Below are 17,113 nucleotides of genomic sequence, written 5' to 3'. Positions count from 1 at the left end.
TTTGACGTATATGAGATGCAATTGATCAATTACGTTACTCCGAGATGGTGCGTCGATAAGGGGGAGATTTGGGAGCGGATCGTGGACTATTGGTGTTCCAAAGAGTATAGGGCGAAAAACAAAGATTATAGAAATCGGCGAGCCGGAATGCTGGATCCACCACATCATCAAGGCAACTTGAACGTTATGGAGTTCGGTGAACGTTGGGTATATCTTACTTCCCATATCGATTTGTTCTTCATAAGCTTTTTCTTGTCATACATGTTGCCAATCCTTGTGATGAAATCTTAATCATGTTGCTTTGGTTGCAAGCGTCTCACCATAATGCTCCACTGCCCAACCTTTTCGTCTCGTATGCTTTAGCCCATAAGGCACCATACAGAACAGCCACGCCTTACGATGAGAATGACACAGCGTCCGCGTACTCCAGCAAGACCGCATACGATCGAATGGAGAAATTTAAAGGGGTGGCAAAAGAGTTGAAAGGGCCTGAGTATGATGTGACAACAGAGCCTCTTGACCACGAGTTGGTCATGATCTCTGGAGAAGGCAGGAATCATGGCAAGGAAGCAATTGCAGGAGGCATGTTCCCTAGTTCCTCCCGTAGCTCTCTCCCTGAATACAAAGCTCGGTTAGGTATCTCAAAATCTTCTACATGTAAACACTCGACTCCAGCTATGGTTGAGATGGAGGTATTCCATACAAGTCCTTCTATATATGTTTGTTTCTTACTTACTGTTGGATTGAAGATGCGATTGCCATGCCATATTTTGCAGGCCCGACTGGCGGAGGAGAGGCGAGTGGCGGCGGAGGAGAGGGCGGAGGAGAGGCGACTGGCCGATGAGAGGACGCAGCAAGTGGTGCAGCAGGCGGTGTTGGCACAAACTAGTCAATGCTTTGCAATGTTTGCGGTTCGTTCCTTAATTGCCAGACATACATGAACTCTTCTACTACCAGTACTTAATGTTCACTCAAACATAATTTGCAGGCTTATTGTACCCAGAATGGTATGCCCGTTATGCAGATGCCTCATCAATCAGGCCATGGATCTAATACTGATGGATCTTCACATGCACGAGGCCCAAGCGACAACAACCTTGGTGGTTCTCCGAATGTTTGAGATCGAGTATGGTTGGTGGTTCTTTTGTCTGTTTGGCATATTGATAATTTCAAGCACGTTATTTCTTCTTGTGCCAAAACGTGACAGACACCATTCAATCTTGTAGGTTGCCACCTGGATGCTCTTTGGACTACGACATGGACATGAAGGCATTTGTTGTTGTGCCAAATCTTACGTAGTGATGCCATCTTTGTACATTGTGTATTATATGTATGGGACTATATATATGCTGTGGAACTATATGCTATGGAACTTTGTTTTGGGACTATATACTATGGAACTTTGTCCTGGGACTATATGCTATGGAACTTTGTGTATTGTTGCTTATATTTGCTATGGAACTGTGCTGTCCTGTTGTGGTCTTGGGACTATATGCAATTACTATATTGTGTATTAAACTGTTTAATTTATGATTATCAAACAAATAAGCTTTGCCGTCTAGGGACAGACGGCAAACCTGCCACATGTCGCTAGCCTGTGTTGCTGCTTTATTTTTGCCGCTTGGCCAATAGGTCGGTTGACGGCAAAGAGGTGGCTATTTGCCGTCTGGGCCAGTCCCTACCAGACGGCAAAGTATATATGCATCTTTGCCCACTGGGCCACGAACACCAGACGGCAAAGTCTAGCCATTTTGCCCACTGGGCCAGAAACAACAGACGGCAAAGTATGCGTCTTTCCCGTCTGCCTGCAGTGACAGTTGACGGCAAAGTTAATAGACTTTGCAGTCTGGCTGTACCGCCGATAGATGGCAAAATATTTGACGCCGTCCGTCAGTCCGTCCGTTCCGTCTGCTGCAATATTTTGCCGTCTGACTTCACCCATTGACGGCAAAAGGTATAGACTGATGGCAAAGTCTTTGCCGTCAACCAGAAAAAATAGCAGACGGCAAAGTATTCTTGGCCGATTTACCTTTGCCGTCTGACTTTGCTGTCTACTTCATGACGGCAAACTCTTTGCCGTCTGGATTTACGTCTTTGCCGTCTGTTATCCACAAACGGCAAACTAGCAGTTTCCTGTAGTGTTATAGTTTAGGGTTTGGAGCCCCCCGAACAGCTTTTGACCAATTGGTCTGAAATGGTCATAGATCTATCACGAATTCTTCCAGGGTCACTGAAAAAAGGTCAGTAGTTAACATACTTCTTGTAGTGCCACCACACGCCGCAGGGCTCCGCACCGCCCCCATGGCCCAGGAGAGAGGAAAGGCCCCCGCCACCGCCGTCAGCCCCCGGGCTATAGGCCGGCGGCATCCTTCGGCGGCGGCGGAGGGAGGGATAGAAGGACGGGGAGCCCCGGCGGCTAGGGATGGGATCCCACCCGAGTAGCCCGAGCGGGGGCGACGCGGGAGGAGCGGGGCGAGATGAAATCCGTGGTCTTTGTTATGGGGGAGCCTCTTCATGTATATGTTGTCAGGAGAAAAATTTCCTGAACAATACCCAAAACCAAACGATAATGGATTGCGGTTCCCACCAATAGGGTAGGCGTAGTATCGAAAGAGTCACTCGGTACTCGGTTGGAACTTGTCTCCAAAAATGTTTATTCTGAGTTGGAAGTCATTAACAAAATAAGTTAAATGCCTTGTTAAGTTCATGAAACTCACTTCATTTCAGATTCACATCACTGCTATGATTTTTTAGCTGTGTTGAAAGAAATGTTGTGCCCATGGTCTCTCCCGGCTGACTGAACCAGTTGGGTGACTCATGAGAAAGCTGCAAAACGGGGGCTCCAATCCAGGAAGACTGCTACTTGGGAGACCACCACAGCAAACGACTCTGCTTACTAGTAGAAAAAGGGGCTTTCGTTCGGGCCTGGCCAGCCCATTAGTCCCGGTTCTGCCACGAACCGGGACCAATGGAGGCATTTGTCCCGGTTCGTGAGCCCAGGGGGCCGGCCGGGGCCTCGTGGGCATTGGTCCCGGTTCGTTTGGGCCCATTTGTCCCGGCTCTTGGCATGAAGCGAGACCAATGGGCCTCGCTCCTGGCCCACAACCATTGGTCCCGGTTCGTGGCAGGAACCGGGACAGAAGGATGGCCTTTAGTCCCGGTTCGAGCCATGAACCGGGACAAATGAGTTGCCTATATATACCCCATCGCCGGCGAGCAGAGCACTCCACAGTGCTCTGTTTTTTGCTGGCCGGCGAGGAAGGGCATTTGGGTGCTCTAGCTCACCTCTTATGCATGTGAGGTGTTCGATGAAATGCCCGAGCCACACTAGTTAAGCTTTCTCCTCTCGAAGCTCGACCTCCGAGCTCCATTTTTTCCGAGATTTGTCTAGGTTTAGCTGTCCGTCACGCCCCGTCCTCGTCTTCACCGCCGTCGATCGCCCGCGCCGATCTCGTCGCCGGCACCACCGTGGTGAGCCTCTTGTTCTTATCTTCTTTCTGAAAGAAAAAAAATCTTATTTTAGGTATATACTTGTCTAACTTTCTTACTTTTGACACACATAATTATATATAATGCATGGAGATGAACCGGCAATGGATGTACGGTGACAGACACACCTCCGAGTAAATTAAGGGCGTGCATAATTTTCTCGAAGTGGCTGAGGAAAACAAGCAGAATGGTTTTATGTGTTGTCCATGCCCTAATTGTGGGAATACGAGGTCTTACTCTGACAAGAAAATCCTTCACACCCACCTGCTTTATAAGGGTTTCATGCCACACTATAATGTTTGGACGAAGCACGGAGAAATAGGAGTTATGATGGAAGACAGCGAAGAAGAAGAGGACGATGACAACTATGTGCCCCTTGAATACGGTGATGCTGCAACGGGGGAAGCTGAAGATCAAGAGGAAGCTGAAGATCAAGAGGAACCAGACGATGTGCCCAATGATGATCTCCGCAAGGTCATTGTTGATGCAAGGGAAAAGTGCAAAAGTGAAAAGGAGAAGCTGAAGTTCGATCGCATGTTAGAGGATCACAAAAAAGGGTTGTACCCCAATTGCGAAGATGGCAACACAAAGCTCGGTACCGTACTGGAATTGCTGCAGTGGAAGGCAGAGAATGTTGTGCCTGACAAAGGATTTGAGAAGCTACTAAAAATATTGAAGAAGAAGCTTCCAAAGGATAACGAATTGCCCGACAGTACGTACGCAGCAAAGAAGGTCGTATGCCCTCTAGGATTGGAGGTGGAGAAGATACATGCATGCCCTAATGACTGCATCCTCTACCGCGGTGCGTACAAGGATTTGAACGCATGCCCGGTATGCGGTGCATTGCGGTATAAGATCAGACGAGATGACCCTGGTGATGTTGAGGGCTAGCCCGACAGGAAGAGGGTTCCTGCGAAGGTGATGTGGTATGCTCCTATAATACCACGGTTGAAACGACTGTTCAGAAACAAAGAGCATGCCAAGTTGATGCGATGGCACAGTGAGGACCGTAAGAAGGACGGGAAGTTGAGAGCACCCGCTGATGGGTCGCAGTGGAGAAAAATCGAGAGAAAGTACTGGGCTCAGTTTGCAAGTGACCCAAGGAACGTATGGTTTGCTTTAAGCGCGGATGGCATTAATCCTTTCGGGGAGCAGAGCAGCAATCACATCACCTGGCCCGTGACTCTATGTATGTATAACCTTCCTCCTTAGATGTACATGAAGCGGAAGTTCATTATGATGCCAATTCTCATGCAAGGCCCTGCGCTACCCGGCAACGACATTGATGTGTACCAAAGGCCATTAGTTGAAGAACTCTTACAGCTATGGAATGGAACCGGTGTACGTGCGTGGAATGAGCACATGGGGGAAGAATTTGACCTAAAGGCCTTGCTGTTCGTGACCATCAATGATTGGCCCGCTCTCAGTAACCTTTCAGGACAGACAAACAAGGGATACCACGCATGCACGCACTGTTTAGCTGACACCGAAAGTATATACCTGGACAGATGCAGGAAGAATGTGTACCTGGGCCATGATCGATTTCTCCCGACCAACCATCAATGTCGAAAGAAAGGCAAGCATTTCAAAGGCGAGGCAGATCACCGGAAGAAGCCCACCATGCATACCGGTGATCACGTACTTGATATGGTCTCTGATTTACACGTAATATTTGGAAAGGGTCCCGGCGGACGAGCTGTTCCGAATGACGCTGAGTGACGCGCACCCATGTGGAAGAAGAAGTCTATATTTTGGGACCTACCCTACTGGAAAGAGCTAGAGGTACGCTCTTCAATCGACGTGATGCACGTGACGAAGAACCTTTGCGTGAACCTGTTAGGCTTCTTGGGTGTGTATGGGAAGACAAAAGATACACCTGAGGCACGAGAGGACCTGCAACGTTTGCACGAAAAAGACGGCATGCCTCCAAAGCAGTATGAAGGTCCTGCCAGCTACGCTCTTACCAAAGAAGAGAAGGAAATCTTTTTTGAATGCCTGCTCAGTATGAAGCTCCCGCCTGGCTTCTCGTTGAATATAAAGGGAATAATAAATATTCCAGAGAAAAAGTTCCAGAACCTAAAGTCTCATGACTGCCACGTGATTATGACGCAACTGCTTCCGGTTGCATTCAGGGGGCTTCTACCGGAAAACGTCCGATTAGCCATTGTGAAGCTATGTGCATTCCTCAATGCAATCTCTCAGAAGGTGATCGATCCAGATATCATACCAAGGCTAAGGAGTGATGTGGCGCAATGTCTTGTCAGTTTCGAGCTGGTGTTCCCAACATCCTTCTTCAATATCATGACGCACGTCCTAGTTCATCTAGTCGACGAGATTGTCATTCTAGGCCCTGTATTTCTACACAATATGTTCCCCTTTGAGAGGTTCATGGGAGTCCTAAAGAAATATGTCCGTAACCGTGCTAGGCCAGAAGGAAGCATCTCCATGGGCCATCAAACAGAGGATGTCATTGGGTTTTGTGTTGACTTAATTCCTGGCCTTAAGAAGATAGGTCTCCCTAAATCGCGGTATGCTGGGAGACCGACTAGAAAAGGCACGCTAGGAGCGGAGTTAATAATATGCAGGGACGGGCATTCTTGGTCTCAAGCACACTACACAGTTCTACAGAACTCTACCTTGGTGACCCCGTATGTCGATGAACACAAGAACAGTCTGCGCTCCAAACACCCGGAGCACTGTGACGACTGGATTACATGTGAACACATCAGGACTTTCAGCAGTTGGTTGGAAACACGTCTCAAAGGTGACAACACTGTTTGTGATGAGCTGTACTCGTTGTCCAGGGGACCATCTTCGACTGTATTGAGTTACAAAGGATACGAGATAAATGGGAATACATTTACACGATCGCCCAAGATCAAAAGAGCACCAACCAAAACAGCGGTGTCCGCTTTGATGCAGCAACCGAGAGGGGAAAGGACACATATTATGGTTACATAGTGGACATATGGGAACTTGACTACGAACATGATTTTAAGGTCCCTTTGTTTAAGTGCAGATGGGTCAATCTGTCAGGAGGCGGGGTATAGGTAGACCCACAGTACGGAATGACAACAGAGGATCTGAACAATCTTGGGTACACTAACGAACCGTTCGTCCTAGCCAATGATGTGGCACAGGTTATCATTGTGAAGGACATATCTACCAAACCGAGAAAAAGAAAAGATAAGGAAGCGAATACATCATACGATGAGCCAAAGCGCCACATAGTTCTTTCGGGAAAAAGGGACATCGTGGGAGTGGAGGGCAAGACAGACATGTCTGAAGATTATGAAAAGTTTCATGAAATTCCTCCCTTCAAAGTCAAGGCTGAACCAAGCATCCTGATAAACGATGAAGATTATCCATGGTTACGACGCAATAAGCAAAGCACATGAGCGAAAAAAAGTGAAGACTTTCTCTCCACAACTATTATGATGATACCATGCCAACTTTCAACCTTTTCGTAGTTCCTTTGAAATGCCTGTTGTAACAGACGAGTTTCCGTATGAAATCCTGATACTTCGAAACAGATTGTCCGTTTTGTACACGAAGTGCATCCAGTTTTTGCCGTAACCCTCTCTACTTTCTTGCACATGCTATGTGGGTGAAATGATGATACCATGCCAACTTTCAACCTTTTCAGAGTTCATTTGTAGTGCTTTACAATTTCATGGTCTTATAGCTCAAAATAATCAGTAAATGCATGGAAAATAACGAATGAAGTCAGAAAGGGTTGAAAATTGATGATGTGGCTTTGAATGGTGCATTTTGAACACACAAGATGTCTGGAGTTCAAATAAGTTCAAAAAAATGAAATCCCTTTGTAACAGATGAGCTTTCATCCGAACCCTGATACTTCGAAAAAGATTGTCCGTTTTGTACATGAAGTGCATCTAGTTTTTGCCGTAGCCCTCTCAACTTTCTTGCACATGCTATGTGGGTGAAATGATGATACCATGCCAATTTTCAACCTTTTCGGAGTTCATTTGAAATGCTTTTCAATTTCGGGATCTTATAGCTCAAAAAAGCAGTAAATGCATGAAAAATAATAAAATGCATAAAACTATAATATTTATTACGATCAACTAAAAAACTAAAATCAATTAAAATATTCTGTTATGATGAACTAAAATAAAACTATAATATTCTTCAATAGCAAAAAGAATCAACTAAAAAGCTTTTATAAAACTATAATAGCAAAAGGAATCAACTAAAAAGCTTATATAAACCTCTAGTATTTTTGAAACTAAAATTATATAAAATTTATGCAACTTATATTAACAAAGTATTTTTTGTTCAAAACATTAATAGCAAAAAGAATTTAATAGCAAAAAAATTAACCTAAAAATTACCAAATTGAGTATAATGATAGAACATATCAATATTAAATAGCAGGAAATGGAATCACTCAAAAATCTATTTTTATAGTAAATTTATTCATAAAAGCAAGAAGAAATCACTAAAAAACTATAAGTATTTAGATTTAAGTAGAAATAGAAAAAGAAAAAGAAAAAAAGGAAAAAATGCCACCTACTGGACCTCCACTGCGTGAATACGACTAGAAACCGTACAATGGGCCAGGATTCAGGCCCGCAGAAGGCCCAATAGGCCGAACAGGCATGGCAAAGTAGAGATTAGGCCCGTAAGCCTGCAATAGAGAGGAGCTCGAGAGGGTGGCGGCAACAAAGCTTATATACCACTCCGAGCCCTCCCAACTAGCGAGGTGGGACTAAACTTCCCACTGCACCGTGCCAGCACAAGGCCGATGGTCCCGGTTCGTGCCACCAACCGGGACCATTGGTGGGCATTCGTACCGGTATGTGGCACCAACCAGTACCAATGCCCACCTATGGTCCTGGTTTGTGCCACCAACCGGGACCATAGGCCTCAGTTTCCCGCCCTTTAGGCTGCCGAAAAGAGACCTTTTGTCGGGGATATATCCCGCGGCGTACCCCGGCCGGACTTGGCGCTTCATCATAACCCACCAGAAGACTGACGATTCATGGGTCTGGCGGTTCACTGGTCTGACGATTTACGAGCCTGGCGATTCACGAATGACCCCGACGACGGGTCAGATAAAGGACAAGGCCCAAGGCCCAGAAGGCCGGTTCATGTTAATGGTGGGCCGGTTTATGAGGAAAGCGTAAGGAATATTCTCCTACAAAGGAAGCAAGACTAGGACTCCACTTCTAATAAAGTAATCCTAATCCAACTAGGACTAGTCATGTAAACCGCCCCTTCAACATATATAAGGAGGGGCAGGGTGATGACCCACAAGTATAGGGGATCTATCGTAGTCCTTTCGATAAGTAAGAGTGTCGAACCCAACGAGGAGCAGAAGGAAGTGATCAACGGTTTTCAGCAAGGTATTCTCTGCAAGCACTGAAATTATAGGTAACAGATAGTTTTGTGATAGGATAATTTGTAACGAGCAACAAGTAACAAAAGTAAATAAAGTGCAGCAAGGTGGCCCAATCCTTTTTGTAGCAATGGACAAGCCTAGACAAACTCTTATATAGAGAAAAGCGCTCACGAGGACACATGGGAATTATCGTCAAGTTAGTTTTCATCACGTTCATATGATTCGCGTTCGGTACTTTGATAATTTGATATGTGGGTGGACCGGTGCTTGGGTGCTGCCCTTACTTGGACACGCATCCCACTTATGATTAACCCCTATTGCAATCATCCGCAACTACAAAAGAAGTATTAAGGTAAACCTAACCATATCATGAAACATGTGGATCCAAATCAGCCCCTTACGAAGCAACGCATAAACTAGGGTTTAAGCTTCTGTCACTCTAGCAACCCATCATCTACTTATTACTTCCCAATGCCTTCCTCTAGGTCCAAATAATGGTGAAGTGTCATGTAGTCGATGTTCACATAACACCACTAGAGGATAGACAACATACATCTCATCAAAATATCGAAGGAATACCAAATTCACATGACTACTAATAGCAAGACTTCTCCCATGTCCTCAGGAACAAACGTAACTACTCACAAAGCATATTCATGTTCATAATGAGAGGAGTATTAATATGCATATAGGATCTGAACATATGATCTTCCACCAAATAAACCAACTAGCATCAACTACAAGGAGTAATCAACACTACTAGCAACCTACAGGTACCAATCCCAGAATTAGAGGCAAGAATTGGATACAAGAGATGAACTAGGGTTTGAGAGGAGATGGTGCTGGTGAAGATGTTGATGGAGATTGCCCTTTCCCGATGAGAGGGGCGTTGGTGATGACGATGGCAATGATTTCCCCCTCCCGGAGGGAAGTGTCCCCGGCAGAACAGCTCTGCCGGAGCCCTAGATTGGTTCCGCCAAGGTTCCGTCTCGTGCCGGCGGAGTCTCGTCCCGAAAGCTTGCTTATGATTTTTCTTCGGACGAAAGACTTCATATAGCAGAAGATAGGCACCGGAGGGCCAACAAGGGGCCCACGACGCAGGGGGCGCGCACCCCACCCTCGTGGCCAGGGTGTGGGCCCCCTCTGGTATTTCTTCAGCTCAATATTTTTTATTATTTCCAAAAATGACTTTCGTGGAGTTTCAGGACTTTTGGAGTTGTGTAGAATAGGTCTCTAATATTTGCTCTTTTTCTAGCCCAGAATTCCAGATGCCGGCATTCTCCCTCCTTATGTAAAACTTGTAAAATAAGTATTGTGACATAATGTGTAATAACAGCCCATAATGCAATAAATATTGATATAAAAGCATGATGCAAAATGGACGTATCAACTCCCCCAAGCTTAGACCTTGCTTGTCCTCAAGCGGAAGCTGATAACGATAAATATGTCCACATGTTTAGAGGTAGAGGTGTCGATAAAATAAAATACGGACATGAGGGCATCATGATTATTCTCATAATAGCAACATATATGGATATTGTCATATGATTTCTTATGCTCAAGTAATAATCTATTCACAATGCAAAGTATGAGTCAGAAACTTTCTTGAGAACTAACAAACTATAATCTCAGTCATTGAAGCAATTGCAATTTATCATAACATCAGAAAGAGTCTATGTCAGAGCCTTTTAGCAAGTCCACATACTCAACTATCATTTAGTCTTTCATAATTGCTAACACTCACGCAATACTTGTGGTTACGGAGTTTTAATCGGACACAGAGAAACATTGCGGCTTATAGTTTTGCCTCCCAACCTTTTACCTCAAGGGTAATGTCAACAATAATAATTCATGCTAACCCACATCCAATTATATATCTATATATATATATATATATATATATATATATATATATATATATATATATATATATATATATATATATGAGGATCTTTCCAACATCCTGTGCTTGCCAAAGGATAAAATGTAAAAGGGAAAGGTGAAGATCACCATGACTCTTGCATAAGGTAGAAGGTAATAATAAAAGATAGGGCCTTCGCAGAGGGAAGCAGAGGTTGCCATGCGCTTTCAGGGTTGGATGCACAAAATCTTAATGCGAAAAAACGTCACTTTATATTGCCACTTGTGATATGAACCTTTATTATGCAGTCCGTCGCTTTTATTTCTTCCACATCACAAGATCGTATGAAGCTTATTTCCTCCACACCAATCAATCATACATAATTAGAGAGCAATTTTAATTGCTTGCACCGATGACAACTTACTTGAAGGATCTTACTCAGTCCATAGGTAGATATGGTGGACTCTCATGGAAAAACTAGGTTTAAGGGTATTTGGAAGCACAAGTAGTATCTCTACTTGGTGCAAAGAATTTGGCTAGCATGAGGGGGAAAGGCAAGCTCAACATGTTGGATGATCCATGACAATACACTTTATTTCAGATATAAGAAAACATAACCCATTACGTTCTCTTCCTTGTCCAACATCAACTCTTTAGCATGTCATATTTTAATGAGTGCTCCCAATCATAAAAGATGTCAAAGATAGTATATTTATATGTGAAACCTCTCTTTCTTTATTACTTCCTATTAATTGCTACGATGACCAAAACTATGTTTGTCAACTCTCAACAACTTTTAATCATCATAGTCTTTCTATGTGAAGTCATTACTCTCCATAAGATCAATATGATCTCTTTGTTTATTTTTATTCTTTGCTCTTTTGTTTTATTCACTCAAGATCATAGCAAGATAATCAAGCCCTTGACTTAACACTAATCTTTATTATATATAGCTCACAGACTCGATTACATAGAAAGATCATAAAGCAAAACTAAAAACTAGATCATACACAAACTGTATTCTACTAGATCAAGATACTACTAAAAGGATCGGACTAAGAAAAACGGTAAAGATAGGAGTGTGATGGTGATACGATACCGGGGCACCTCCCCCAAGCTTGGCGGTTGCCAAGGGGAGTGCCCATACCCATATGATTATGTCTCCTTTGCTGGTGAAGGGATTGTTGATGATGTAGGCTTTTCGTCCATCTTCTAAGGCATAGGCTCACCATCATAGAAGGATGATCGAGTCTCCGGGATCCTTAACTCTGCAGCCAAACTCATCCTCTTGAATCTATATTCATACTCACAGTTCTGGTTTTGTAGGTCATAGATTTGGGCTTGGAGGTGCTCGATTTTCTCGTGGAGCTTGAAGATGGCCTCCCCAATGTCCTTGGCATCCAGCTTGTGGTTGTTGGTGAACTCCGTAATCATTATGTGATTGGAGTCAAGTCCACGCTCCACCATCTCCTAGCACTCGAAAACTTGTTGCTCCATTGCTTCAAGCCTTGTCTCCACGCTTCCGGTCCTCCATGGTCCCTCAACATTGCGGATGTGCAGCAACCCATCACGCATCTCAATGGTTTGAGGGTGTTGCAGCACCTCCGCGAGGTAGGGGTTGAAGACCTTCTCGAAGAACTTGTCCTTGGGGGCGCTTGGAGACGTCATTAAGATCTAGATCTATCAGAGAAACAGCTCGAAACGAAAACAGAGGATATTTGTGTGATACAAGAGTCAAAACCTTCGGGGGATTATATAATGATTTTTTACTGACCAAAATACGTATCGTGCAAGAAAACGGAGTCCGGAGAGCGCACGAGGTGCCCACGAGGCAGGGGGGCGCGCCCTCCACCCTCGTGGAGGCCTCGTGTCCTTCCTGGACTGCTTCTTGTTTTTCTATTTTTCTAAATATTCCAAAACGGAGAAAAATTGCCATTAGAACTGTTTTGGAGTCGGTTTACTTACCGTACCACATACCTATTCCTTTTCGGAGTCTGAAACGTTTCGGAAAGTGGACCTTATGTATTCCTCCGGGGTCACGGTTTCAATAACATTGGTTTCAACATTTATAGGATTGCCTGAGATATAATGTTTAATTCTTTGACTGTTCACCACCTTCGGATTTGTGCCTTCGAAGTTGTTGATTTTTATGGCACTGGAACGATAGACCTCCTCGATAACGTAAGGGCCTTCCCATTTAGAGAGAAGTTTTCCTGCAAAAAATCTTAAACGAGAGTTGTATAGCAATACATAATCACCTACATTAAACTCACGCTTTTGTATCCTTTTGTCATGCCACCTTTTAACCTTTTCTTGAAACAATTTGGCATTCTCATAGGCTTGGTTTCTCCATTCATCAAGTGAGCTAATGTCAAATAACCTCTTCTGACCGGCAAGTTTGAAATCATAATTGAAATCCTTAATATCCCAATAAGCCTTATGTTCTAGTTCGAGAGGTAAGTGACATGCCTTTCCATAAACCATTTTATACGAACACATACCCATAGGATTTTTATATGCAGTTCTATAGGCCCATAATGCATCATCAAATTTCTTGGACCAATTCTTTCTTGATCTGTTAACAGTCTTTTGCAAAATTAATTTGAGCTCTCTATTACTCAATTCTACTTGACCACTAGTTTGTGGGTGATAAAGGATTCAATTCTATGATTAACATCATATTTAGCAACCATTTTACAAAAAGCACCATGAATAAAATGTGAACCACCATCAATCATCAAATATCTAGGGACTCCAAACCTCGGAAAAATAACTTCTTTAAGCAATTTAATAGAAGTGTTATGATCAGCACTACTAGTTGGAATGGTTTCTACCCACTTACACTACAGGAAACAGCTATTTTGCCGTCTGCCACGGCGGACGGCAAAGGCTCGAACGGCGGACGGCAAAGGCCTTTGCCGTCAGCCGCGGACGGCAAAAGGCTCCGGCAAAGTAGGCTACGGTAAACAGCTGCTTTGCCGTCCGCTTCCTGGCGGCTGAAGGCAAAGGCCCTTTGCCGTCTGCTGCGGACGGCAAAGAGAGCGGATGGCAATAATTGCGCTGTCAGTCCGTTAAGTGGCTAACGGCAGGCCTTTGCCGTCCGCCGCTGACGGCAAAATTTCTATGGTCTTTGCCGTCCGCCGTATGATGCCATCTACACGTCACTAGATGGCAGGTTCTTTGCCGTCTGCTGCTGATGGCAAAGTGCAGGTTCTTTGCCATCTGCCACTGATGGCAAAGTCTTTGCCGTCTGCCACTGTAGGAAAACTGACCAAATGGGTCAGCTCCCAGGAAGCATAGTTGGCTGCCACGTGGCTTCTTTGCCGTCCGTGGCAGACGGCAAAGAGCCCGTTGCCGTCGGTGGCAGACGGCAAAGAGCCTGCATATTGGCTCTTTTTTCTGTTTTTTATTAAATCCAACAATTTTCATCACAAATATATATGACATATATAGATATATTTCACAGCAAACATATAAGATACATATGATATATATGACAACAATTTTCACAGCAAAGTGCAAACATATAAGATATCCATCCAACAGGCAGAGTTCCATCATACATAGTTCCATCACATATGTTCCATCCAACTAGCAAGTTCCATCATACATAGCATAGTTCATCCAACTACCAAGATACATGCATAGTTCAACGGTACAAAAGAAACAGAGAAAGGGATAAGGAGCACTCCATCCATGCAAGCTTTCGTCAAGTGAATGAAATCTGCAAAATGAAAAATAAGAAAGTTAGAAATAGGTGACTAGAACAAGAAGAAGACTAGAACAAGAAGAGTATGTCATTTATGGGCTAACTTACGTGAAATGGATCATATATGAGCTAACTAAGTTGAAATGGGTCGTTTATGCGCTAACTAAGGTCAAATGGATCGTTTTTTAGCTCACTTAGGTCAAATGGATAATTTATGAGCTAACTTAGTTGAAATGGATCGTGTTTTAGCTAACTTTGTTGAAATGGATCATTTTTGAGCTAATTTAGTTGAAATGGATCTTTTTGAGCTAACTTTGTTGAAATGGATCATTTATGAGCTAATTTAGTTGAAATGGATCTTTTTGAGCTAACTTAGGTGAAATGGATCATTTAAGAGCTAATTTAGGTGAAATGGATCGTTTTTTAGCTCACTTAGGTCAAATGGATCATTTATGAGCTAAATTAGTTGAAATGGATCGTTTATGAGATAACCTAGGTAAGATGGGTCATTTTGGAGTTAACCTAGGTGAAATGGGCCATTTTAAAGCTAACGTAAGTAAAATGGATCATTTAGGAGCTAATCTAGGTAAAATGGGTCATTTTTGAGCTAACATGGATGAACTGCATCATTTATAAGCTAACCTAGGTAAAATGGGTCATTTTGGAGGAAAAGAAGCTAACTCTAGGTCATTATGGTAAGCAATAAAGCTAAGTCTAGGTCTTTATGCATTTGTTAAGCAAAACCCTAGAGAAACTTACCGTGATCAGGGAGGTGTAGGAGCGGGGTGGCTAGTGCCGCTACCTGGAGAAGGATCGTGCGATGCGTTTCTGGAGTTAAGCTGCACCAAAGATCATTTCCAATGTCTCGTTAGCATTATGACACTCAAATGTTAAGACTAGCAAGTAATGTCCATTCAAATTAAACTCACCGTCCTCCTAGGAGCAATCACTGGCATCGGCGGAGCGGGCTGACCGGACTTCTCGCACACAGACTGCACATTTGGTTTTCAGAACAGAGTCATACTAGTTAGTAATGAGACTCAAATGTTAAGACTAGCATGTAATCTGCAGAAGAAACTTACCACAAGGATCTCGTACATGGCCCTTGCCTGCATGTCATTCCGTGCCCTCTCCTCCTCCATCATCTTTCTCGTCCTCTTCTCCATCTCCCGCTGCCTCTCCGCCGCCTCCGCCAGAAGTTTCTCCGTTCTGTCTCTCTCAGTCGGTATAGCAGCCTGCAACACCACTCACATGACCATTTGTAATCATTGATGGAAGCGCACACAATGTAATGGAGAAAGATAACGGAGTACGTATCACTAACCTTGATGGCGAGTTGCACTGGCCGTTCACGAGGCCTTATCTCAGGAGCGGAGCTCGACTGGCGCGCCTTGATCTCTGGGAGAGTGCTAGGACAACGGATAAGTCCATCTCCAATGGCTATGGAGCCATGGGACCTCCCGCCACCAGATATCATCACCAGCTCTGGATCAATGGGACCCTGGCTTGGGTTAAAGTCCTCCCCTTTCCTCGCCTTCCCCTCATCTCTATATCTCACGAGCTTGTTGTGGGAGGAGATGTTGGTGAAGTTGTTTGCATCATCGAGGTCAGACTGAGAGAAAGCCTTGACTTTCTTGAAAGAGCCAGTGTGGGCCATGGCATACAGGTCGTACACCTCTGGCACCTTATCCGCCTTATTGTAGCGTGCCTAAAAGAGAGAAACAATGAAAATTAGTAATTAAAGGGCTCAAGCTAGCATGATGAATGAATTGCATGAATCATGAAGCAAACCACATACCCAGTTGCGCCCGAACTGATATAAGTTGGAGTTGCCTTGATGGTGTGGCACACCTTCCATTTGGGCACGTTTGTCCTTGGCCTCGTTGTGGAGGGCTAGCCATTCTTTTGAGCACCACTCATCGACCAACACCTCCCAACAATCCATCCGATCCGCACACCATCTCGGAGGCGCCTAAGTTAGCAAATAGAAACTTGAGCGCTACGGCTAAGAATTACTAAATGAAGGAACTTAAGTAGAAGGCCTTAAGAATTACCTTCATGTACTGCTCCTTACTCAGGAACTTATCGCGGCACGCCGGCTTGGTCTTCTTGATACCACGCAAGGCGTAGTAGTCTCGAACAGCCTGCACCCGAGCCTCGTGCCGTAAGTTCTGGAGTAGGCGCTTGCAGACGTTCTGGATAACATTTGCCGCATCCTCCTCGTATCCCTCCTCACACCTGTAGAACGTCTGCAATCAAATGAGACAATATTGATTAGTACAATTAATAACTAGCTAGTTGAAGATATTGAAATGCGTAAAGGAGAAATTACCCAGAACGTCCTGATCACCATGTCTGCCCTCGTGTCGCACACGACACCGTCGATAATGACATCCGGCGGGGCCGGGGCAGCCACGTAGTGCTCCCAGCTCAACCCAAGCTCTGGAAGCCGACCCTCACCAGGCAACGTGACAAACCCCGGGAAGTTTTGCCGGCAAAGAACTCCAAGGACGGAGTTGGGCCGGCGGACACTATGATGGTGGTCCCAACCCCTGCAGCATGACAAGGCCAACGCATTAGTTATTTGAAGAAACGTGAATGCAGAAGGTACAAAAATATTAAATGCACTTACGTACCTCTCCCCATCAGGGAAGATCAACCACCTCTGCTCGCGGGTCGCCGGCACGGA

At 44.5% G+C, this 17,113-nt stretch overlaps 1 long non-coding RNA gene across 1 annotated transcript; it reads left to right on the top strand.

Moving 5' to 3' along the window:
* The first annotated feature begins 788 nt into the window (after positions 1-788).
* LOC141022430 (uncharacterized) lies at positions 789-1,310 on the top strand. Its single transcript, XR_012183732.1, has 3 exons — positions 789-911; positions 989-1,126; positions 1,227-1,310. It is a non-coding gene; the product is annotated as an uncharacterized lncRNA (long non-coding RNA).
* Positions 1,311-17,113: the final 15,803 nt, after the last annotated feature.

This window comes from Aegilops tauschii, chromosome 5, assembly GCF_002575655.3.
Source record: "Aegilops tauschii subsp. strangulata cultivar AL8/78 chromosome 5, Aet v6.0, whole genome shotgun sequence".
In the NCBI taxonomy this organism is placed as follows: Eukaryota; Viridiplantae; Streptophyta; class Magnoliopsida; order Poales; family Poaceae; genus Aegilops; species Aegilops tauschii.
The sequence above is the reverse complement of the archived record's forward strand: the minus strand, read 5'-3'. Positions and strand labels throughout refer to the sequence as shown.